The following is a 25,409-nucleotide window of genomic DNA, read 5'->3' as shown; positions in this document are numbered from 1 at the left end:
TTTCCTTGCTCAATTCTAGAATACTCTCACAAGGAACAGCCTCTAACTTAATCTCAAGTTTCATGAATAAGGTAAACAGATATATATTTTTATCTTATAACTAGGGGCCCGGTGCACGAAATTCGTGCACTGAGGGGGCAGGGAGAGAGTCCCTCAGCTCAGCCTGCCCCATCTCACAGACTGGGAGCCCTCAGGGGATGTCTTAAGCCACAGTCTGGCCTCCCTCTGTGGGAGGCGACCGGGCTGATCAGGGGAAGGCGCCAGCCCCATCACCCAGCTGCTGCAGCCACTGCCAGCTGTCGCAACCACTAAGGTGTTTTCATCAACACGGACTCCAGTCCTTTCACCACAAAAAAAATGACAACTTTCTTAGGCATTTTCAAGTTGTGTCTTTCATAGGATATGACATTTCTTTCTTTTTGTTTTTTTTTAATCCTCACCTGAGGATATGTTTCCATTGATTTTTAGAGAGTGTGGAAGAGAGAGGGAAAGACAGAGAAACATCAATGTGAGAGGGACACTGCGATTGGTTGCCTCCTACATGAGCCCTGACCTGGGCCCCGGCCAGGGAGGAGCCTGTAACCTAGGTACATGCCCTTGATCAGAATTGAACCCGGACCCTGTGGTCTGCAGGCCGAGGCTCTATCCACTGAGCCAAACCAGCTAGGGCAGGATATGACATTTCTTAGCCCTCCAGCAGCAGACCTTCGTTTTTTTCTCCAGGAGTGAGGTGGAAAAACCCTAGATCACCTTCTTGGATTCTTATAACCCAAGTTACCGAGAACACTGCAAGTGGTGGCATACAGGGAGCTTAGCCAATGAGCGGTCAGAAAAGGTGTTTACGCTTGAACCAGTTTGGCTCAGTGGATAGAGTGTTGGCCTGCAGACTGAAGGGTCCCAGGTTTGATTCCTGTTAAGGGCATGTACCTTAGTTGGGGGCACATCCCCAGTGGGGAGTGTGCAGGAGGCAGCTGATCGATGTTTCTCTCTCATTGATGTTTCTCACTGTCTATCCCTCTCCCCTCTTCTCTGTAAAAAGATCAATAAAATATATTTAAAAAAAAGAAAAGAAAAGAAAAGGTGTTTCCTCTGCAGCTCATGCGCAGAGGACCCCCTGCGTTGTGTCCACTGGGCTAGGGGGCGTGTCCCCACGGCCCAGGGGGGCATGCCCCCCAGGCCAGCAGCCCTGCGTTGTGGGCACCAGGCTGGGGGGCGTGGACCCGGGCTGCTGCTTGGCGCCGGAGTATGCACTAGTGGCCGCGGGGCAGGAACATCCGATTGGCACCTGCGCCCATAGGCCCGGAGTGGCGGGGGCGTTCTGGGACCCCGGCTGCTCAGGGCCTACGCTCAGGCCTACAGGTTAGGAGCAGCCTGGATCCCGAGGATGTTCCTGGGACCCAGGCCGCTCTGCGCCTGTGTATGCAAATCAACCCGCCATCTTTGTCAGGTTAATTTGCATACTCACTCCTGATTGGCTGGTGAGCGTAGCGGAGGCACGGTCAATTTGCATGTTTCTCTTTTATTATATAGGATAATGAGTCAAAAAACATATTTTCTTGAAAAAGACTGGCTGTTTCCATTCTCACTGGCTTTGCTGGAGGAGCTGTCACCTATCTCGCCATCACTGGCAACCCCAGCAGCCAGCACTCGGCGGCCTGTGGCCACAGGAGCGCACAGAGAAACGGGAACTAAAGTCGTTTCCGCAAAGGCGGTTCAATGGGGCCAAATCTTCTCCAGGTGAACTATTTCCCATATATATATATAAGGTTGAGGATTAATAACAAAAAGCTGGAGAAAAAGAAAAAAAACCCCGCACTGCGTACACCTGCCATGCACACAGACAATTCTAGAAGACAAGGTGGCCGTGCTCCTCAGTCCTTGAATCAACAGGAACTCTCCCCGCCTCTCAGTACATAAACGCACCCTGTCCGGAGTAGGAGGGACTTCCTTCGTCCCAGGTGGTTTGTAAACAATCCACACACGGTCACGGTCAGGTCACAGGTCACGGTCGGGTCACAGGCGGCCACAGCGCCCCGGCTCGGGTGCCCCAGGCAGCTCTAACGAACGGACATCCCCGCCCCTTCTCTTAGGATTTGTTGAAACAATGAACCAGTCACTTTAAACTCAGACTACAAATTGGCACCACAGTGAGTTACTGAGACACACTCAAGCAAGCACATGTCGCGGCAACCTAGGGATCCAATGTGGGATAGTTCTACGCGTGGCTGAAAGCACGGCACAGGTGACCTGTATGCAGGCGTGTGCTTGCTTCCTCCATCCCTCCTCCGTCGCACGGCAGCGTTCACCGGTGTCTGCTAAGGAAGCGCAGGTTCTGAGAAAACAGTTGCTGTGTGAGTTAATGCAACGCCAGGCATGGGTCCCATGACAGCTGTGGGCCTCTAGCACCCGCTCACCTCTGTTCAATTCTCTCTTCTGTCGAGCTCTCTCCCCGCAGGGAGGCCAACAGAGTACAATGAAATGTGTGAGGTGCCGGCAGATCAGAACAGTGTAGGGAGAAGGAGGATCAAAGCTAGTAGAACGGGCTCCTAAATAAAGGTTGTAACTCAGAAAAAAATGTGTCTGAGCTCCTGGCTACTCCCCTTCAACTAGAATTGGCTGCAAAGCTACCGACAGAAACACTTTCCCCCAAAAAGTTCTCATTGTGGACAAAAATCTCAGTGAAGAGAATGATCATCATCTGATGCACGTTTCCCGGTCAGATACACTGTGATCGCCAAGGCCAACGTGCCTCCAGCTCCCAGGAGCCTCCCGCGCAGCTGGGCAGGCCAGAGCAACACAGTCCAGGGGGTAGGAGTGGGGCGGGGCCAGCTGCCCTGGGAGGGGCCACACTCAGGTGGCTCTGACCTCAGCACACCTCCAGGGGGATCATACTCCTCTGGTCAGCGCCGCCTTAAATGTTGGTGGCTGACCTCCCACTGAGACAGACTGCCCTCCCCCAGGTGTGCAGATGCACTGACCCCCACCGTGCAGCTGGACTGACCCCCACGGTGTAGATGCACACGTGACTTCCTTGTTCTTCCTTCTTGGCGAGGAGGAGACTGAGGCCTCCTGTGAGTGGTCCAGGGCTCGTCCTAGAAGGCTCTGGCCTTTTCTCCACGGCTGGACCCCGTGTGTGTGTGTGTGGGAGGGGTGGGTGGGAGGGGAGAGATTCATGAGCTGAACACAGCGCTCAGGGTCCTGCTTTTGGTTTGATCTGAGCCGTGCCGGGAACACTGTCCTTCCCACGCTGAAGGCTCTCCCAGGCTTAGCGGTAGAGGGAAGCGTAAGGAAACAGGAGGCGCGGTGTCCGGGGGGTCAGTTACCCGATAGGAAGGGCCTGCCCCAGACCACACACTGTGCCCTATCGACCAGGAGCCTCGTGGGAAAGACACTCCAAGGCCCCGAGTCCGTGATACCCTTACTGCCCCAGGACCACGCTGTTTCCTGCCGGTTCCTCTACCAGGAAGGTACTTTCTGAGTCCCCAGAACGAGTCCATCCCAGCAGAAATGTGCGAAGATTTGGGGCTCTCCCTCCTGATGTGCTCATGGTGATACTTCAGCCTGTCTCTCAGTCCTGTTCTTACCTGCCGCCATCCGTCGCATTCAATTACAGGCCATCATCTCCTCAAAGTACAAACACATCTGCGGTCAGACCACGTGTGTACACAGTCGCCAGGTGGGCACCGAGTGGGAGTGTCAGGAAACAGAGGGCCAGTTTCCCAGCTGTGCACAGCTCTCCGTGTTCTAGAACAGGCTCCCCGTCGGCTCATCGCTGGTCACGGCCGAGACTATCACTTCACACTAACGTGGCATTGCTGTGAAGGAGGCAGCTCGCCCCCAACCCAGGTTTATGTGCTCTCAGGCTATGGTGCGAACTCCTATTTGACCCCGAGAAAGGTCAGTGCATTAAGTTGTAGGACTTCTGTGGGGGATCCTTTAAAAAATTGGCCTGGATAATGATTTGGGACTAAAATATTTTGGATGAAATTATTTTGGTCAGTACTTTCTTATTCTTTCGTATCCATTCATTTCATGATTTTAATCAATATGTGATTCAATCTGTAGAAAAACCGATGCCTTTTACTTTACAAGCAGGTGCATTTTAACCACAAGGTGGCGGTGTAACGCCATCCTTGGCCGGCTCCTCAGGCTCCTGGGGAGACCTGGTTCTTGCTTGTTCTTGCTGCCTGTGCTGTATTGTATGCTTGTCGTTTTAATGGTCTCCATCAACCTGGGCTAACAGCCTCCAAAATCCACTTCTTCAGGGAGGAAAACAGACACCGGACAGAATTAAGGAGAGGTGCAGACCAACTGCAGCGACCTGCTTTTTAGCCAACCGCTCTCTCAGGCAGGTGCTCTGACCCCAGGAATTCTGGGAGTGAATTTGGCGGAGTGGCGGTGGGAGCCGACACTCGGCTCCTTTGAAGCAGGTTTGGGCAGCCGTGACTCACTCCCCTGGCACAGCTGACCTGGTGGACCTGTAATTAGCGAGACAGAAACCGCCTCCACGGTGGCCTCGCGGATGGGCCCAGCCCCGCGGGCACGCCTCCTTCCTGGTCCTCTCTGGGGGTGGGCCACGCGGTAAGATGACACGGAGCCACGGTTACCAAACACGTTTAGTGTGGCAAGGAGCAAGGTGCTGCTGAGCTCTGTCCTGGAGGCACCCGGCCGCGCCCCAGGCCCCGGCTCCACTGCCTCCCAACAGCACCCCCCTCCCCCTCACAAGGGGCTCAGCTAGTATTTACAGTCAGGCAGACTTCTCTTCCCACTAAGGCAAGCCTGCACACTGAACTTGGTGGCCAGGGCTGCTGTCAACATGGGAATCAGTCAAGCAAATGTCTACAACCCCCCCTCCGCCCAAGGCACAAGATTTCCTGCCGAATGAGGTCGTTGAAATGTTCTCCCAACCCCCTCCTTCCCTGAGTGTGTGTGTGTGTGTGGGGGGGGGGGGGCGGGATACTCGAGCAGAGGGAGGTCAGGAGCCAGGGTCAGAGCTTCTCCTTCAGAGCTGCTTACAACACCCCTGGGAGCCAGGCCCTGAGGCTCCTCTCTGCAGCAGCTTCAGGGAAACCGAGGCAGGACCTGCAGGCTCCCCGCCCCCAGGCCGGGCCTGCGCGGCAGCTGGAGGCAGAGGGCGCCGACCTCTGTCCGGGGAGCAGGACATAAATCCTGCAGCCCTGTCAGCGTCCCCTGATGCTGCACAGACCCCACCACGGATCCACACAGGAAACGGCCCCTGGCCTGGGCGGGGGGAGGGGCCTGCGTGGCTGTCACTCGTCTTCAAAACCAGTGAACTGGCACCCAGAAGCCACACAGTTGATCGCTGCCACGGCGTTCCCGCCTCAGAAAAGCTAATGGGTCAGCGACTTTGATGGGCAAGGGAGACTTCCCAGAGGGCTTTCCTCCTGTCCTGACCTAAAAACAACCCAAGTTTCCTATTTTGTTTTAATGGTAATCTTGATGGGGGGAGGGGACACAGCGCCTGGCCTCTGCGTCCCGCGCCCAAAGCCACTGCCATCTCCCGGGAGGGCCAGCCCTCGGCATGTCCTTCTGTACGGGATCCCCCCAGCCTCAGGCTCCCAGCACTGGCCACCCGGGCCCCAAGCTGTGTTCCCCTGACTTCCCACAGGCCGTCTCAGGCCGTCTCCAGCCCCTGGGAGCCCCAACACAGCGCCCCCCCCGCCCCCGCCCCCAGGTCTTCAGAGATGGTAAGAATGAGAAGAAACTCCTCCTTTCTCAGATGACGTTGAATCGCACAGGGACACGGCTGTAGACAGACCTCCATGGCTCCGCCTCCGCCTGCCCGGGGCCCCTGCCTGCCTCCACTGCGTTCTCCCAGGGACCGGACAGGTCGCTGCACACAGTTCCGACTAAAGGCTTGGAATTAGAAACACCGAGAAAACCTAAGCGAGCAGATACTGTGTGTCCGCTGCTCTCCCACCAGCCACGTTACCTAATCCTCAGCCCCTCTGAGCGAGGTGCTGCTGCATCTATTTATGGATGAAGCTCACGGTCAAGTGCATTGTCTGGGGCCACCAGCCACAGGTGTCCTGACGCTTCTCTCTCCAGCAAACTGCCCGGCCCCCATGGAGGGGTGGGGCCAGCCCAGCGTGCCTATAACCCCCAGGTGCCCGGCCTGTGTGAGCCGCTCTCTCTCAGCCCACGTCCACCGCGGACCCCCCTCAAAGGGATGCCGAAGCTCGGAGCCCTCGCCCCGTTGGCTTGGCAGGCGTCTGTGGGGTGTGGCATGCTTACGGGGACAGGGCCGGATAGCCCCGCCGGGAAGCAATGCTTGGCACTGCGTTCACGTGGCTTCTGACTCGTGCGATTCAGCCGCCTTGTTTTCATAGCAGTAAAGACTTAACCCAGGACAAAGCAAACTTGCTTCTTCGCTGAGAGGTTCAGAAATGTACCATTTGGCGTAAATGCCTGTCAAATCCTCTACTCGTGGCTCATGATCCATCAAAGACCAGGTTTGTTTTAACACTCAGGTGGACTGCGGTCGGGTGGCACCCTAGTTCGTTCCCCAAGCCCCCTCCCTCCCCACTGAGACTGCACATCCGAGGGGCTCATCCTGGGAAAAGGGAACTTGGACGGAGAGCGAGGTGGCTATTTAACCGTTTGAGAGGAATGCTAGTGAGCAAGCCCTGGTCTCACGCAGCGCCGAGGAGGCCAGTGCGCTGCAGGCCCCCGATGCCCACGAACCACGGCCACACGGAGGGCTGCGCGCTGGCACTCTTGTTACCTGGCACTGAACCCGCCACGGCCATCTTTACGTCGCATCTTTGCTGTGTCTTAAAAACATTATGACTTCTTTATACTCTAAAAGCGACAGACAAAATGCTTTTCGTTGGTTCCTAAAAACGGGATGGAAATGGTCAGAGAGCGTTGCTGCCGGTGTTACTGGGGACAGCCTGGGGCTGGGAGAGGCCAGGGTGACCGCTGGCCAGACTAAGTCAGAACCTGAATTTGCAAGTAGGTTCTCAGGCTCACCCCGGGCTTTCTGCTGAGAGGGGTGCCGATCACTCAGGGGGGACTCTCAGGGGTGACTCTCCAGCCTGCACAGCGAGGTCTGGAAGGTGTGCTGGGCGACCTCCGTAAAAATCAATGGAAAAATATCCTCGGGTGAGGATTAGCAACAACAACAAAAATGGGACATGGGAACTCAAGGAAATTTGGCCCAGGGAGTCAGGAGTGGGCGTTGAGTAGCTCTGGTTCTGAGAGCAGACTGTGACCTGTGTGTGGTGCCCCTAGAGGACGAGGTGTGTACTGCAGAGAAGCAATAGATGCACACTGTGGGAAACACAACTGGGGGAAACAACAGTGGGGTCTGGTCTTGAAAGGGTCACTTTAGTTATTTCTCAGGCCTCTAATACAGGAAAAGTTCAAGAAAAATATGCTTACGGAATGGAACAAGAAGGTGTGTTTTCAGGACCAAAAATTAATTTACTAAAATCTTGCTTCAACTCACTGGATTAAATAATCTAAGCCCAGTGGCTTCATTCCAGCTTCTTGTGAGCCATCCTATCTAATAAATGAGTAATATGCAATTTGATCATCACTCCAACACAAGATGGCTGCCCCCATGTGGTTAAAGATGGCTGCCCCCATGTGGACACAAGATGGCCGCCACAAGATGGCCAGCAGGGAAGGGTAGTTGGGAGGGATCAGGCCTGCAGGGGAGGGCAGTTGTGGGTAATCAGTCCAGCAGGGGAGGGCAGTTGTGGGCAATCAGTCCAGCAGGGGAGGGCAGTTGGGAGGGACCAGGCCTGCAAAGGAGGGCAGTTTGGGGTGATCAAGCCTGCAGGGGAGGGCAGTTAGGGGTGACCAGGCCAGCAGAGGAGGGAAGTTGGGGGTGACCGGGCCTGCAGGGGAGGGCAGTTGGGGGGGAACCAGGCTTGCAGGGGAGGGCAGTTAGGAATAACCAGGCCTGCAGGGGAGGGTAGTTAGGGGCAATCAGGCTGGCAGGGGAGCAGTTAGTCATCAATCAGGCTGGCAGGGGAGTGGTTAGGGGGTGATCAGGCTGCAGGCAGAAGTGGTTAGGGGCAATCAGTAAGGCAGGCAGGCAGGTGAGCAGTTGGGAGCCAGCAGTCCTGGATTGTGAGAGGGCAGTTGGACATCCCTCGAGGGGTTCCAGATTGGAGAGGGTGCAGGCTGGGCTGAGGGACACCCCTCCACCTGTGCACAAATTTCGTGCACCGGACCTCTAGTTATTTATAATGGTTATGTGATTCCTCAACATTAACTGTAGAAAATTACATTATTATACCTTAATTTAAAAGTGACCCAGTCTCTCTTACATTACTTTCCTTAGGCCTGTGCCCAAGCACTCGAAACCCTACTTCACCTTCCTGGGACCCTGCCATAGCGCAGTGTGCCAGGAATACGCCGGGCTGGGAACGTGGTCCGTCAGCAGTCCTGATGTGCTGAGAGATGGGTAAGAACCATCTCACATGTTCTGGAACATCACTGATCTGTCCTTGATTCTGCCGCCAGGACCCATAGACACCAGTGAGGAAGGCTTCAGTCCCCCAAGATTTCAGTACAGTCCAGCTAATGCTCCCCAAGGACTGCGCCCTACCACCGCGGTCATTCGAGAGGGCAGGTGTAGGGTGAAAGGTCAAGCCCAATCTTTCATATTTCTCACAGAGCTGTGATCTGGCACCTTCCCCCCATTGGAGACTGGGCGTGGCTCTCAGATGCACCGAGGGGTGCCCTTCTCCCACTGCCAACAGGGACACTGTCCCCTCTGTACGTGGCTGACATGGTCCTGTTGTCATGAGTGAGGGGCTATCTATTTTTTAAATTTCTTTTTTACAAATATATTGATGAGATAGAGAAACATAAATTTGCCGTTCCACACATTTATACGCTCATTGGTTGATTCTTGTATGTGCCCTGACCGGGGATAGAACACAAAGCCTTGGTGTATCAGGACCACGACTAGCCAACTGAGCCAGGGTGAGACGCTGCATTAAGCAGCAGCTGAACCCACAGACAAATGCATGTCATAGAAAGGTGGCTGTTATAAAATACTAATATAAGAAACTGTCATGATTTGTTCACTTGCATTTTTTGGTAAACTGTTAGTGGCATTGTTCTGTTGTGTAGTACATAAAGCTGTGTGTGTCCGAGTGGTAAACTCAGAGATTTTAGTGCTTGGAAGGAGTTATTTTTAAAATCCTGACAAATTAGTTTGCTTTTTAAAAAAAATAGCAACTAAATTGTACATACAAAAATCATATTTTCTTTTCTCCTTCCTGCTCATATGCCGGGCTGGAAGCTCAAAGCTGTAATTATCCTTCAATTATAGCAATTACTGTAGTCTACATCTTTCTTCCTCTCTCTGCACCAACCCCAATTACAAGTGTTTGATTTCGTACGTTTTGAAGAATCTTTCATAGAAGTCTTCATCATGACAACATTGATGCTTCTTAGAATCAGGTTTTAACCTCTCAGTACGCCTACCTGGACCTTCACCACTCATTCCCGTGGGCTGGTCCTTCACAGATTTAAAAAGTTCTCCATGTGCAGATTAGGCTTTAGAGGAAGATACGATTTTCAAACAAGCAAAGGATGAGAAAAGGAAAAAGGCAGGCAGGCAGGAAAATAAAAGATTTCCCACTGAATTGACCTTTGGGAGCAGATGTTCTGACCGCTCAGGGAACAATGAAAGAAAAATCCAGATGACGTGAGGTGAGTGCAAGGACTGAGATGATTAAAACCAAACCAACTTGCCTGGCTGGTGCGGCTCAGTGGTTGCGTGTAAGCCCATGAACCAGGAGGTCACAGTTTGATTCCTGGTCAGGGAACATGCCCGGGTTGTGGGCTTAATCCCCAGCAGGGGGCGTGCAGGAGGCAGCTGATCCATGATTCTCTCTCCTCACTGATGTTTCTATTCCTCTCTCCCTCTCCCTTCCTCTCTCTGAAATCAATAAAAAGAGATTAAAAAACAAACAAACAAACCACACACCAAAAGAACTATTATCATGAAGGCAGTGGAGAATTATTAAACTCCTTGGCATCAGACTAGGGTTTTCAAGCCTGGCTGAATGTTAGAGTCACTTGGGAGACTTTTGACAATACACCGATGCCCAGGCCTAACCCCAGAAGTTGGCTGAATTGGGCCGGGTGGGGGGGTCTGAACATGGATATTTGTAAAGTATCTCCAGAGCATCTGAATAGATTGTGAGGGCTGGGAATCCCTCAGCTAGACTCTTCATTCATGCTTTAAACTCATCACTGGCCAATGCTGCTTATTTCTTACTAGAGGCCCAGTGCACAAAATTCATGTCGGGTAGGGTCCTTAGGCCTGGCTGGCAATCAGGGCCGATCAGGGCCTTCCGGCTGCCAGCTGGGGCCTCCCTTCATTCTGTGACCAATCGCTCACACATCATAGTGAGCGATTGGTCTCCTGGTCGAACTCCCATGGGGACAATTTGCATATTAGGCTTTTATATATATAGATAGTAACTGGAACACAGCATGGTCAGGATGTAACAGCATCAGATAGACACAACTCATTGTTCCTCTTGCCACACATATGGACGCTGGGAACCATGAAGCCAAGCTCTGTGCACAGGCTTATCCTTGGACCCTGGTCAACCAGGCATGTGTGGAGTCTACGTAGGAAGGCAGTCTGGGCTGGCGATAGCATGACTCAGTCTCAGAGCACATGAGTTCTCTCACTGCCTGCGATATTATGCTGATGGATTTTTCTGTATTTCTCGAAATGTTATCTGAAAGATGTATGGGTAAACATGATTGATTATTTAAACTAAAATAGCATTACTTTAAAGTATTTTCAAATATAAAAATGTCAACACGAAGTGCAAAACAATCTCAGGTCTGTTATTGGTTCCCACGTCCCATGGTCTTTAGGTTGCATGTCAAAGCTGATCTAAATATACATTCCTGTGTCTCCAAGTGTGTGGTGCTGAGTTAGGACGAGGCCCCCGAGCCCACTTAGGAAGCTCCGTGCCATGAAAGGGGCATAGTCGTGGGGTTGTGTGATGCAGGAGGATGTGCTAACTGGGAAACCTTCTTGTAAAAAATGGGAACTTGTAAAGAATGTTCTAGAAATGAGCACACTTTTCTCTATGCTTTAGGCTTCTTAAGCTTCTCTCTTGATCTCCATTGCTCACATGGACACAATGCACTTTGTTCAGCTACATTTGACAAACATTATTATTTTTCATTTTTTAAAATATATTTTTATTGATTTCAGAAAGGAAGGGAAAGGGAGAGAGAAACAGCAATGATGAGAGAGAACCATTGACCAGCTGCCTCCTGCACGCCCCACACTGGGGATCAAGCCCGCAACCCAGGCATGTGCACTTCACCAGAATCGAACCCGGGACCCTTCAGTCCGAAGGCCAACTCTCTATCCACTGAGCCAAACCAGCTAGGGCAACAAACATTCATTGAAGGACTGCCATGGGCCAGGCGGGCCCAACCCCTCCAGCCTCTGCTGGTTCCGTGGTCTCCTTGGCAATGACCTTTCAAACCCACGGGAGTCTTCTCTCTGCTCCTGAGCATATCCAGTGTGTCCTCACCTGTGTCTTTTATGCTGTGTATCTTCAGCTTATCACACAGCGGGTTCCTCTTTCCTTTTTTCTGTCCTCTTCAGGCATCATGTTCCCAGAGAAGCTTTCACTGACCAACCACACTAAGCCCTCCTGTCCACAGCCACACACCCTGAGCGTGTCCAGTCTCCTCAAAAGCCCTCCTGTCCGTCCCCAGCCCAGCCTGATCCCAGGACCCCTCTTCCTTCCTATTCCCTTACACAACAGCGTCTTAATTAGTGGTCTACCGGTTTATGCATGATGCCCTCTAGAATGTAACTTCTAGAATATAACCGAGTGAGTGAATGCATTATTTTTGCAGTCTTACCAAGAATAGTTACGAATACAGTGTTGTAGTCTTTTTTAAAATTGATTTTTAGAGAGAGAGGAAAGGAGAGGGAGAGAGAAACATATATCAGCTGCCTCCTGCATGCCCCTACAGGGGATTGAGCCCACAACCCGGGCATGCGCCCTGACCAGGAATTGAACCAGCAACCTTTCTGTTCCTGGGACAATGCACAACCAACTGAGCCACACTGGCCAGGGCATATAGTCTTGTATTATTTAAGGTTGAAACTATAATGTTAATAGATAATAAATGAGTATCTACATTGTAATTTTAACCTATATGCATGTGTTAGGATTTTAATTAGACCCACAGAGCCAGCCACTTTGGGGAGAAAGCAATTTGCACGGCGTACCTCGCTGACCTCTGGCTGGCTATCGGCTTCTGCCAGAAGCTTCTCCATTTGCAAATCTTGCAATCCTGGCTGCTCCTCTTGGCTCCCAGCAGGAAGCAGCTAGACATCACTGTCTGACTTTGCACTTCCAACCTTCTGTTGAGGTTTCTGTAGGTCACTTTATTGGGGGGTGGGGAGGGTGTTAGCACCATGTTTGTCAGCATAGGGTCCTCAGTGCACGTGGAAAAGGTTGGGCGTCTCTCGCACCCTTCATTCCGTGCACGTCTGGCTTAGGACAGGTGTTACATTGCAAAGAGCAGCCACTCAGCGTTGCAGGATTTATTGCAGCCTGGGCGCTTGCTCAGTAATCTGACCCTGGCATCGTCATCACCTGATACCAACAGTGCTGGCTGCGAAGGCAGCTGTGATGTCTTGGGGACAAATCTGACTGACTGACAGACGGGATCGACAGTTGGACACAACCTCTATTTCCAGCTCTTCAAGCCATATTGACACCACACTCCGCCGGCCTCCCGGCCGTGTGCCTGTCTGCTCGTTGGCTCTGCAGTGGCCCCAGGATTCCAGGGACCCATCCAGTGTGTGAAAGGATAGCTGATATCACCGTCAACATCCGCTACCTTCGTGTCACGTGAAACACGCATAGTTTAGTGCCCTGGCCCAGAAAAGGCACCCAAACATACTTAGTCCTTCTTTGCTTTCCTTGCTATTGTAAATATTTGTTGTTGTTTTTAAAATGGATTTCAGAGATAGGAAGGGAGAGGGAGAGAGAAATAGAAATATCAATGATGTGGAGAGAAAATCATAGATAGGCTGCCTTCTGCACACCCCCTACTGGAGATAGAGCCCACAACCCGGGCATGTGCCCTTGACTGGAATCAAACCGTGACCTCCTGGTTCATAGGTCGATGCTCAACCGTTGAGCCACACAAGCAAGGCCCTTGCTGTGTGAACAAAACTTACTTTATTCAAACTTAAAGACGAGTCGGCACCTTTTAAAAACTCAATGTAGCCGAAGCATTCGAATGCACAGCGAATACCTGATTACTTCCAGTTCATTAGCGCTGTGCTGAATGCGGACGGTGAAATGCCATCCCTCTCCGTATCAGAATCGGCTGCTTCAAATGCCGGGAGCCCATGACATATGGTGTTCTGTGAGACGGTGGATCTTGCTTTAACCAAATCTAGTATATATAAATCCGTACTTATAAAAGAGTGGTATTGTGAAATAATAGAAATGTTTTATGAAAAATGCTATTTTAAAAGGTGATTAATTCAAATTTGTTTAAAATGTATTCAATTTCAAGTAAAAGTCTATTTGAAATTTCCAGAAACCTAGGTCATGCACACAGTAGACAGTCACAAAACCAACTCAGAACCAACAGGCATTTCTCAGTAAGGACCATCCAAGGCTGTCCAAACTCTCAGGTTGGGGCAAAGGGCAAGGGTGTGGTGGTGAGCCAGGACGGGGCCCCCGAGCCCACGCAGGACGCTCAGCACGTGAACGGGGCACAGACCTGGGCTGTGTGACGCAGGAGGAGGCGCCCACTGTGACACCTTCTTCCCAAACATGGGATTCCGCCTCTCGATGTAACCACGGGCTTTATTTAACCTCTGCCCCTTGGCCTGCCCAGGCCCTGAGCTCCGTTCTCAGCACCGGGAGCTTGTGTGTGTCTGTGTGTCTGTCTGGACAGAAGACACAGTAGAGCCCATCTCTAGTGTGGCGTGCATAACTGTCCATCTGGCGCCAATGAACCGTCACCGTGCCTACGTGAGGAGTGGAAGGGACAGGCCATGGGGGGTCCACACGTCCGGGAAGACACCCAGGGCTCCCCTCTTCCCGGTGAGGTGACGGGATTTCTGTTCTCGGGTCAGTTTTCGGCCCTTTCGTACAGCGCAGCACGTTTCCTTGCTGGCGTCTTCTTTACACGCCGGGGGCCTTCTGCATGTGCTGCCGAGCCTCTTCCCTGCACAGAGGCCTCCCCCAGGGCTCCGCTCTGTGTGGATGGGGCCCTTCACTAACTGCACCAGGTCACAACCAGGTCCTCCCATGTACCTCCTCTCAGCCCCGCCCCCACCCTCTCATCGGACACCCCAGCCTCTTGGATCGCTTTCAAACCCACCCTCAGCTGGTCCTTATCTCTGCACCCAAGACACCCCTCGTCCAAATCCCCAGCATCTCCTGTCTTGGCGCCCTATTCACATGCTGCCCGCCGATCCCTTCTTCCTACCCAGCCGGACGGGTCTTCTCAAAACTGTCTGATCACACCAAGCCCTCTGCTTACAACCCTCTCATGGCTTCCCACTGCTGGAAGGACACAGGAAGTGAGGTCAGATAAAGCAGCTGCTGCTTCCTCCAAGGTCTCCCTCATCCCTGCTCCATCCCACTCACCTCCTCCGCTCAGGGACCTCGCCCCCTCGCTGGTCCTGCCCCCACCGACCAGGGGCCTTCAGGGCAGTGTGTTTCTCTCCCCCACACCTCATCTTGCCACGTCCACTTAGCGTGAAGGCTTGACTCAAGCCTGCCATTCCTATGAGAATGTGAAAACCGAGCATAACACCACACCAGAGCTGGAAGCCAGCAGGCACTCCACTCTGCCATCGGCGGTCGCGTTTGGGTGGCCTCACGGGATCCGGACAGGCTGCCTGGATCGGCTGTGCTGTTTTGTTGCCGTGGTCAGTTGTGAGGTCTGAGGTCCGATTTAAAGGAGGGTCCACCTGCATTCTTTGTCTCCACAAAAGCCCATTACTACAAATCATCACAGAGCTGTTTCAGTTGTCCAGCGTAACACCACTTAATCACTTATGAACTTTCAAGTTCAGTTATGCAAATCTAGAAGAGCACAAAATACGAACGAATATGGACATAAAGGAGCATACTGTGTCAATCTGACGTAGCCCTTTTGATGGCAGACGAAAGACACTGATCGCAGCACGCTAATCCCACAGCAGACGTGCCCAGCTCAGAGCCTGGGCACCAGGGACGGACCCGCCCTGTGGTTCGTCACCCACATCCGCTGACCTCCACCCACTCGTCCACCCACCTGGGAGCCTTCTCCACGTCCCGCACCCATGGCTCACACCAGCTGTTGCTATTACCGTATTTTTGTGTGATGCTTCTGAGTTTATCAAACATGTTCACAGCTTTTGCTTTTTGAGTAGCTACACAATCTCGTGAGAAACTCAAGGCAGGGCTCTTCTATTTGATGCATTTGAAATTATTACTGGTGTTTTACAAATGAGAAACACAAGGCAGGAGAGATGAAGTGGCTGCCCGAGACCCAGCCCAGCCCAGGAACGCCTTCTACTCTAGATCTTACATTCTGTCTTCACTACACAGCATGTTAGAAAGATGTGGTTCCACACGCAGTGAGGGCCTCACCACGCCAGGAAGGCGGAGCCCACCGCGGCCACGGTCAAGGCTCGGCCACAGGGCCTGGCGGGGACTGCACCACCTCAGGCGGCCAGCTGGGCACCAACCACAGGGAAAGGGTTTCTCTTTCTCGGAGAAACACCATGTTTCTCATTTCCCTCTAAAGACACGACCTGTTCAATGTGTCTTCTGATTTTCCTTACTCCGCCTGAAGCAAACCAGAGCAGAAAGCCAGGAGAAGTGATCGCCACTCAGCGTGCTGGCTGTGGGGACAGCGCGGGGTGGGACTGTGGCAAACTACCATTCTCACCCCCCAATTCTCTTACAAGACGTGGCCTCGCCTGCAAGAAACAAAGTCCTAAGGTCTGAGAAGGTGAGGGGACAGGGGCCCATTAGTCAGTCAGCCTGTGAGAACGCGAGTGAATACTTCATTTGTGTGACACAGAACCGGTATTTATAGTGAACGAATCATCTAAAGTGTGAGGGATGAGAGGGGTTATGCTCACTGAGTTTGTGGGTTGGTTTCCTTTGAACAGGGTTTCCAACCATGTTGAAGACGTGCTCAATATACAATGTGTAATATACTTTGCAGAAACAATATTAAAAATCTTAGAACGTCTAGGGATCTTTGAGATCTTGTCCAACACACTCATGCTTCATTTTTATTTGTTAAAAAAAAACCTTGGCAGTAATATAAGATATGTTGCAAGGATAAAACTCTCTTATCTTGGGTCCAGAAACCTGTATACAACTCCTAGTGTGGCAAACAAATGTAGAAAAGTATGGAATTCCCCCCTAAAGACGTCAGCCATAAATAGAGCTGTCCCATTTAGAAAAGCAAGCCCAGATGGCCCACCAGTCTCAACAAACCCCGCTTCCCCTGCCAACACGCCTGCGTGCCGCAGAAACCTCTCGGCGCAGACAGACTCGCCACGTCGGCAGCGCCGGCCACCATATGCTCAGACGGGGCGGGGGTGTTTCCCTGGCCCATAAAGCGTCACTTTAAAAACAAACGCCGCGTGTTCACAGACAGGGGCTCTTCAGGGGAAGGGGGACCCGCACGCGTGTGCTGGAGTGAACTAGGCGGTGATTACGGATGTGACCGCGGGCTGTGGGAACACAAGCGAGGCCACCGGCAGGCCTGGCTGCGATGGGCCGCCCGGAACGTTGTAACTCACAGCCCCTTTTCTTCCCGGAACCTACATTTCTGGGATTCGGTATTTGTGTGGTTGTTAATAAATAACGTGATGACTGCAAAGGTGATGGGACTGCCCTGTAGTTCCATGTGACTTTGTGTTATTGCCGATGAAATCAGGCACTGAGGCTCACAGCGTTCCAGCAGCTACCGCCAGCCTTTCTCCCCCCTCCCCTGAGCCCTTCTCCCCCTCCCCCCAGAGAGGGAGAAAGTGACAGCGATGAGGACGGAGCCACAGGTCTCCACCACTCCTCCACGAGGCCCTTCTGTGCTCATGAACGGGACTGCGGGATAATGGGGAGCCAGGGCTCAAAAGCCACCTGTAAGCAGGTGGCCTCAGTTTTGGGGGCCTTGGGGCTTCACAGGCTGGGGTGCGGACACAGAGGTCCATCCCTTAAGGAGCGTCGAGGTTCACAGTTGTCGGAAGTGGCCACCGTCTTCAGTGCGGATCTGCAGGTTTCCGTACCACACGTCCTCCGATAACCTTCCATGTTCTATTCATTTCAAAGAAGGTAGATTTCTCTGGACTCACCTCACACCGCCGATAGAGGTATCCTAGCTGCCAGATAAAGAAATCGCCACTGAGCCCAACTTATGGGCTCCAAGAGCAATTAATGGGTTAACCTGGAACTACATGGGGCTTTGGTGAAAATACTTATAACACGAGAGCGAAAGAAACCAATAAAGATTTACTAAGGCTTTCACTCTTTGCATAGGTTTAAAACAGGTTCTGCCCATGAACAAGGCCTCTTGTGTTTGTGGAGCTGCAGTATTGCCCTTTCTGGTCTCGGGGCCTGTGTTGAGCTGACCCTTCACATTAATTAAGCGGTCTCTCCCCTGGACGGCCGTGAGGAGGGCGGGCGCCCTGCCGCACCCCGTCAGCCCGCCAGGCGATGCCTGGATTCTGTGCCCAGGCACACGGGCACGCCCGGCAGGAGCTTCCCTGTCCCAGGACCCCTCGCCGCAGGGAAAGAACGTGAGCAGCACTCAGGGACCATCCGCTGCTCCTTAAAAGTAGGCGACTAAGGACTGTGGCTGCACATCTGATTTCTAACGGGAGGAAACGGAGCGTTTTTACTTACTGACCCCACTCTCTGCCAGGTCCCTTTTACCCGGAGCCTCACGGGAAAATAAGTTACCCTTCACTTCCTCTCCGTAAAGTCGTTGTGAGGTCCAGGCAGGTGTGGAGGGTCACACGCTCGTACCCTCGCTCCTCGCACCCTGACCCCGCGGCCCTGCAGCAGGAGATGCCGTGTCTCTGCCCTGAGCGCTCCGCTGGCCTCGGGCTCACTGTCCGGGCACCGGAGTGGAAGCCACAGTGTGTCTGCCCGGACCCGTGACCACCGCTGCGCACGCTCCCGCTCTCGCTCTCGGGACCCAGCCCAGCCCGCTGGACGAGGGGTGTGGGCCAGGTGTCCTCACTGTCCCCTGCTGGCTGCCAGCTGACCACAGACACACATGTGAGGGCACCCGAGCCACAGGTGCGGGGCTGGGCCAGCCCACCCACAGACCCAGCACCGGGACCCACGGCACCGGGACCCACGGCACCGGGACCCACGGCACCGGGACCCATGGCATGGCTGTTGTTTTAAGCTGTGAAGCGGTGGGTGGGGCGGCTTGTTGGGCGGCCAAAGCTCCTGCCACAAAGGCCTGTCCTTCACCGACAGGAGAGGCGGGAAAGGGCGGCGCCCTGCCCGAGGTCACGCGGCAAAGCCCCCGGGCTGTGGCAGCTCCCGTGGGCCATGCTGGTCGTCGCCACGGTACCAGCTACTTTGGACATAAATGAAAAGGCTTGTGCGCGGTGCCGCCGCGCTCTGCTGGGTGTGGCGTATCTCCTACATGCAGGAGAGTCACGGTTTCCATATTCTTTTTCACTAAGGAAACTGCATGTGACTGCTTTCACCTAAAAATGTGAAAAATGAATTTTTATTTTCTACCTTTGAAACTTTCCTCAATGTCCCAAGACAGAAGTAGTTTCCCACGTGTGGTGGATGGCAAAAATAACCAGTAATTCCCTCCTTCCGTTACCCTGTGTATGTGACCTCCCTGTACCACGTGTCCAGGGGGAAGTCTAGTTCCCCACCCTGGAATCCAGGCTGGACTTGACTTGCTCTGGCCCAGAGGCATGGCAGGAGGGCGGGGAGCCAGGTCCGGGCTGAGCCTCAAGCTGTGGCCCTCCTCCGCTTCCCTGGGTAACCTAGCTCCCCACGGGCACCCCAGGCCAGCCCCGTGAAGGGTGGAGATCACGTGACGACAGCTCCATCAGGGCTGTCCCAGAGAAGCCCCCGCCAGGTGAGAGCCCAGCCGAGGTCAGCATCGCCAAATCCCTGCCAAGCTCTGTGGCACGTGGAGGCCTGGGTGACACCAGAGGGAATGCCCAGAGGAGTGCAGCCTAAATTGCCAACTACAAAGTCAAGAGCTAAATAAATGGTCATGTTAGAGTAGACCACCAAGCCTGTCAGGGAGCGAAAGATAATGGATACAGCCCTGGCGTGTTCTCAGTGGTGAGAGCATCGGCCCACACACAGAAGGGTTGCAGGTTCGATCCCCACCCCAGTCCAGGTGCAAGTGGGAGGCAACCACCAATGTGTCTCTCTCATCTCTCCCTCTCTCTCTGTCTCTCTCTCTCTCTCATTCTCTCTCTCCTCCCTCCCGGCCACTCTCTTTAAAAATCAATAGAAAAAATGTGCTTGGGTGAGGATTAATGAAAACAACTCTTCTGGCATTTTACAACCATTTTTGGAGTAGTATGCATATTTGCTAAGTGTTTATTGAATAAAATATTAAATATCCAATTACAGTGAGATAGAATTGCCCTAACAGACCAGAACTCTTATTTTTATTCTGAAGTGAATACCTTCTATCTTTCCTGGCTGAGACGTGGCGTTAGCATAGAGCTGATGCTTACCCGGTGTGCTCCATACATGTAGCTCCCACTGATTCTGCACGTGAACTAAAATATCCCCCAAATTCCCAAGACAGAAGCCAAGCAAGCACTGGGGCACCGAGGCATGCGGGAGACTTTCCCTAAATCTTTTCAGAATCCAAAGTCTCCTGGCATCTGTGGGGTGGAGATGCAGGGTAAGGGACAGGCTTTTTCTTTCTTAATATTGGCGAACTTCTTTCACTTTGAAAGTCTGCCCCCTTTAACTGCCCATAGCCACTCAAGCCACCCAGTCTGAGTGGGAGGATCCTGCCACAGAAGACTCCCCTGGGCGTTCCCCGCCGTCAGCCCGGCCGCACTGCAGGAGCCCCCGGGGAGGTTTAAAAAGCACCCCCAGAGACGGGCTTCATCAGTTTAGGGTACAACCTGCACATGGGGACTTTTAAAAGTCCTCGGAGTGACTTCATGGATAGTCAAACTTGAGAAGCACCATTCACTGCCCCCCCGCCTCCCCCAGGTTCCACCATCGAGTGGCTATTATTGAAGCTAACGTTCAGGCAGCCCGAAGGCAGGTTTCTTTCTTCTATGCCTCTCAGCAAAGCACAGCACCCAGATACCACAGCTAGGAAATACAAGAAATATAAACATAATCCAGAAAATAGCTTCTTATAATGGACAATGGCTGGCTCAAAAGGAATCTAAAAGGACACCTAAAACTCATAAAATATTCCATGTCAATGGTAATTAAAAAATTTAAAAAAGAAATTAAGAAATACTTTTAAAGTTACTTAAGTAACTTTTTCTGATGATTAACTCAGGAAGCATACTATAAACATGTGGTGGGGTCTTAGATGTCACAAGAACCTTAAACATAATTAGATGTTCAAAATGTTATTGTCCTAAATTAAGATTCCACTTAACACTGTAAATTATGTTAAATAAAAATTCAAACTAAATTGCATTTAAGCCTATCTAAAAGCATATTAACCTAAAACCTTTGTTTGAAAATGTACCTCATATGAACAATAACACTATCACATATTAAGGAATAATTTAATGTTTTAATATGATTTTGAGTTTAGATTCAGTGTGGATAATTTAAAAAATTATGGTCTTGTCTTCATGCATAAATGACTCTCACATGTCAACAATGTTATTTTCAGGGACTATTCTTTTTTGGCAGAGTTCACAAGTGCTGAGAAACGACTACCCTTATGCTGTAAACTATGTAATCACGTAAAATGTGTTCGTGCCAAGGTTTCATCTTCAATGAATTCCATAGCTGCGATCACAAGCAGACCTCCCACGCATATTCGGAGAGTCAGCATTTTCCAAACCACAGAGTCCCCGAGGGAAAAATGTGGTTTGACCCCGATTTCACAGAAACGGAACGTGAAGCTTGTGGAGGTTCAACAGGTCAAGCAGGGCTCCCGACATCGACGGCCTGGGAACGGGGCCCGGGCCTCGGCGCCTGCGACCTCGCCTCTCTGGATGGGCGGGGGGGGGGGGGGGGGGGGAGGGGAGGGGCGGGGGGCGGCGAAGGGGAGGGGAAGACGGGGAGACAGGCCGGTGGTCTGCCCGGGCTCTGCCAGCCTCTGCTGCAGATGGCTGTGCTCACAGGTGACTGTGACTTCGGCATCAGCAGAAATCGTTATCGCTTTCTACTCCAATTCTTACTCCCAGACAGGCTGGAATCCATTTGATACTTTAGTTATAAATACAGTTACTGTGTTTTTTCTAGTCTGATATTAACTTTTACATGAACGTGGTACCTTTGTTAGAATTAGTGAACCAATATTGGTACATTTGTTATTCAGATTTCAAATTAATTCAGACTTCCTTCATTTTTGCCTGACGTCCTTTTTTGGGGGGTTTGTTTCAGGAAGCCATTCAGGGCACCACATCATGCATAGTTCAGACTGTGTGTGTGTGTGTGTGTGCGCGCGCGCGCGCGTGTTGAGAGAAAGAGAGAGAGAGAGAGAGAGAATATAAATATCTCAAATATGTTTCTTTTTTCCAGCCAATGAAGGGAAAAATCCTACAAGTTACTGTTCTCATTTTCTCTAATACAAAACAAAAGGGCCTATGTGAATGAAGTGATCTGGAATTTCAATTATGAGTAAAACACTATGGATAAGAGGAAGGTTAGGTTGTTAAAAACGGACATTTGGAGGGACCCAGAAACAGGGCCTCTGACGTGTGGGTTAACAAGCACAGCATGGGGCAGAGCCGTGTGAGAATTCAGGGTAGTCAAAGGCGGTGACCACAGAACTACAGCAATGCAGAAGAAAGAAGTAATCCTGTGCAATTTGTCATCATTTACATTAGGAGAGTCAGCATTTTAAAAATCCACAGAAATGCAGTTAAGAGTTTTCTTGCCAATCCCATATAATAAAAGGGTAATATGCAAATTTACCCTAATGGTGGAACGACCCGGTGTCTATGATGTGCACTGACCACCAGGGACAGCTCCTGTGTTGAGCGTCTGCCCCCTGGTGGTCAGTGCACTCCCACAGGGGGAGCGCCGCTCAGCCACAAGCTGGGCTGATGGTGCGGGAGCCTCTCCCACCTCCTCGGCAACACTAAGGATGTCCAACATCCCCCGAGGGCTCCTGGGCTGCCAGAGGGATGTCTGACTGCCAGCTTAGGCCTGTTCCCCCGGGGAGTGGGCCTAAGCTGGCAGGTGGACATCCCCCGAGGGCTCCCGGACTGTGAGAGGGTGCAGGCTGGGCTGAGGAATGCCCCCCCGCCACCCCAGTGCACGGATTTTTATGCACCGGGCCTCTACTATTTGTATAAAACATTTTCCAAATGAGACTGATTCTTCTTACCCTGAAATAAATTGTTAGATCACAACAGAGAATGTTGAAGCACTGCCTTCCCTCACAGACGTGCCAACGCCTGACTGCGTGCCGCTGTACTGTAAATAGGGAAATTCAAACGCTAAAACGTTCTCCAAGCTGCCAAACACAGTTCCCGGGCACCTCCTTGCTGGTGAAAGTGAAAGCTAGTTCACGAGTAGCGCTGCGCACACACCAAGTGGCTTCGTGGAAAGACGTCCATTCATATGTTCCTTTGCCCTGAGTTCACACCACTGAAACGCTTCACTGGACCCCCCCTGACGTTTCACTGAAGACGCTGGATGGAGCTGAAGGTCTCAGTGGCAGCGCGCCAGTGGCCGCACCCCCACCGTCAGCCCCTGTGGGCTCCCTCCGTCACTTTGTCCGACTGCCACCCCCAGGACATTGCTCCCGCCTCGAGGGACCCGGCATTCTGCATCTGGCTTTGGGGAGTCACAGGAACATTCTGAGAAACCTGCCACAAGCAAATCCATTTGATTCTGCGTAACCTCTGTCTCCCAACATGCCTGGCCATAAGTGAACCCTCTGTCCTCCTGTGGGGCATGCGGGGAGCTGCACCATGAACACCCGAGCACCCTGCGTGCTGGCTAAGGGCGCCCCAGGAGGCTGTGTCCACCCCCAGCGGGGGAGAGAGCACGGCACGCGTGCATCTCACGGACACGTCCCTGCAGTCGGGACCACCACTGGCCTCAGACCTTCGCAGGACCAGGACGGGAGGTCCAGGACCCGCCCCTGAAAAGGGTGTTGGAAAGGGCACAAGGCAGGACGGGCCGGCAGTCACTGCAAACTCACCAGGCCTCCCTGGCCCCCGAGAGCTGCAGGTGCCCCACGCAGGCACGCGACGCGGCACAGCTCGCCCCGCGGCCTGGGCTGCGGTGAGCAGGCCCGCGGGCAGCACGCAGCCGGAACCTGCACCCACTCCGAGTGCACCACGCATGTCCTGTGTGGGGACGGCAGGGTGTTCTAGACCCTGCAGGGACGTGCGCGTCAGGCAGATCTGGGGCGGTGCAGGGGGTGCCTGCGGTGGACGCACGGAGCCCCGGCCCGACTCTGGCGCAGACGACCCAGTGCCGGTGTGCCCACGCGCACCAGCTGGGGCCCTCGCCCCAGAACCCTCTCTGAGTGGCTGAATATTCGCCAAGGGCCCAGGCAGTGTTCGCCTTGAAGTCAGTGCCGTCTCAGGGTCCGTCCAACGGAACCGTGTCAGCAGTGGCCACTCGTTTCCCCCGTCGCTACACGTTCCTTTCATAACAGACACAGACGGCACATGACACTCGCTCCCCACTCCCAGACGCCAGGCCTGATGGCTACAGGATCCATGCCCCGATGTGAGAGGCACACGCTGGCTCAGCTGCCTGGGCGCTCCCCGGCGCGCGTCTGGGCGCACCGCGGCCACGCGCCGTGGGAGCCAGGATGTCACCAGCACAAGTGAAGGACTGGGCAGGGCCCAGTGGTCACTGTGGGCTCCAGCAGAAAGGAACAAGGCAGGACGGGCCGGCAGCCACTGCAAACTCACCAGGCCCCCGGAGCCCGACGGGAGCGGCAAACACGCCCAGCTCCCCACGCCCCTCACTAGCCCTTAACCCGGCTGTTAAAAATAATCAAATAAAAGCTGCTTCAAAGCCAGACCAGATAAATGAACGAAATAGACTGAAACAATAAAGGGAAAGGTTCGGTAACACCTTGGTTAATTTTCCTTTGTGTGTGTCTGTGTGTGTGTTTACTTGAAAATATCATCATGCAAATGTACTTTAAACATTTTTAAAGGGTTGTACAAGAACATCCTTAAGAAGTTGTCCAACACCCCCTTCGGGCAGGAGACACGGCTGACAGGTGTGCAGTGGCCTGTGGCCCACTGTACCTGACAGCATCACACCTGGATTTATAGAAAAGTCACCATTTATGTGAATAATTCTTGTAAACATATGCAGGCAGGCCTTCCGAATGCAGCGGAGACTGGGGCGATGACACACCTTTGAGCTTAGGGAGCCAGGCCTGGAGCGAGGCTGGGCTGGGCTGGTGCACCTGCTCTGCAGTCCCACCTCCCCTGCCTGCTGGCTGTGAGCATGGAGCCTGCGGCCTGACAGCAGCCTTTCCTGCTCCACTAAGCAACACACACGCGTGCATGCGCACACACGTGCACAGGAGTCTCCAGGAACCTGGAGCCACCAGGCACCACGGCGTCCTGTCCGCAGTTCCTGTGCTGGGAGGCGGGGGTGAAGGGCCAGCCATGATCTCCACTCCTGCTGGGGCAGTTTTCAGGCTGCGCAGGCTCTGAGCCTTCCCGCCCCACTGGCTGCCTTTCATGTGCTAACCACCTTAGCATGGCACCACCCACAGGGCGGGCCTCACCTGAAGGCAGTGCCTGGCTGGGAGTTTATAAAGTACTAGAGGCCTGGTACATGAAATTCGTGCACTGGAGGGGGGGGTCCCTCAGCCCAGCCTGCCCCCTCTCACAATCTGGGAGCCCTCAGGGGATGTCCTACTGACGGCTTAGGCCCGCTCCCCATGGCCTCTGTGGGAGGCGACTGGGCTGATCAGGGGAAGGCGCCAGCCCCATCACCCCGCTGCTGCAGTCACTGCCAGACACCGCAGCCGCCAAGATGTTTTCATCAACCCGGACTCCAGTCCCTTCACCATGAAAAAGTGACAACTTTCTTTAGGCATTTTCAAGATGTGTCTTTCATAGGATATGACATTTCTTTCTTTCTTTTTTTTTAATTCTCACCTGAGGATATTTTTCCATTGATTTTTAGAGAGTGTGGAAGAGAGAGGGAAAGACAGAGAGAAACATCAATGTGAGAGGGACACTTCGATTAGTTGCCTCCTGCATG

At 52.9% G+C, this 25,409-nt stretch overlaps 1 protein-coding gene across 4 annotated transcripts in view; it reads right to left on the bottom strand.

Moving 5' to 3' along the window:
* The window catches only part of PAG1 (phosphoprotein membrane anchor with glycosphingolipid microdomains 1), a 116,515-nt gene that overhangs the window by 21,303 nt on the left and 69,803 nt on the right, over positions 1-25,409 (bottom strand). The gene's annotated exons all lie outside the window — the stretch shown is intronic.

The sequence above is a fragment of the Cnephaeus nilssonii genome (genome assembly GCF_951640355.1).
Source record: "Cnephaeus nilssonii genome assembly, chromosome: 18".
NCBI classification, from domain to species: domain Eukaryota; kingdom Metazoa; phylum Chordata; class Mammalia; order Chiroptera; family Vespertilionidae; genus Cnephaeus; species Cnephaeus nilssonii.
This window is presented reverse-complemented; position numbering and strand designations above follow the sequence as displayed.